Here is a 510-nt window from a genome sequence, read left to right on the forward strand (position 1 = left end):
TTCTTGATATGCTTTTTCTTCTTTTATTTCTACTCTCATAGCATCCTGTGCATGTTTATCTCTCTTGAAAACAGGGACTTGGGTTTATTCATCTTGGTATCTCCAGTACCCAGAAAATAATGCTCGGTGCATAATAGTAACTTAGTAAATATTTAATCTTTGATGAAGATAATGGACTTAATATACTGGGGTAGTGAACTGATTTTTTAAAATTTATTTTTTAAAATAGGTTTTTATTGATTTTAGAGATAGAGGAAGGGAGAGAGATAAAGAGTTAAAAACATTAATGAGAAAGAAACATCAATTGGCTGCCTCCTACACACCCCCTACTGGGGATCAAGCCTGAAACCCCTACATGTGGCCTGACAAGGAATCAAATCAGTGACCTCTTGGTTCATGGTCCACCCTGAACAACTAAGCCAGGGGTGGGCAAACTTTTTGACTCGAGGGCCACAATGGGTTCTTAAACTGGACCGGAGGGCCGGAACAAAAGCATGGATGGAGTCAGAC

The 510-nt window shown here is 39.2% G+C and overlaps 1 protein-coding gene across 1 annotated transcript in view; it reads right to left on the bottom strand.

Moving 5' to 3' along the window:
* The window catches only part of IL17A (interleukin 17A), a 5,351-nt gene that overhangs the window by 2,817 nt on the left and 2,024 nt on the right, over positions 1-510 (bottom strand). The gene's annotated exons all lie outside the window — the stretch shown is intronic.

This window comes from Myotis davidii, unplaced genomic scaffold, assembly GCF_000327345.1.
Source record: "Myotis davidii unplaced genomic scaffold, ASM32734v1 scaffold240, whole genome shotgun sequence".
In the NCBI taxonomy this organism is placed as follows: domain Eukaryota; kingdom Metazoa; phylum Chordata; class Mammalia; order Chiroptera; family Vespertilionidae; genus Myotis; species Myotis davidii.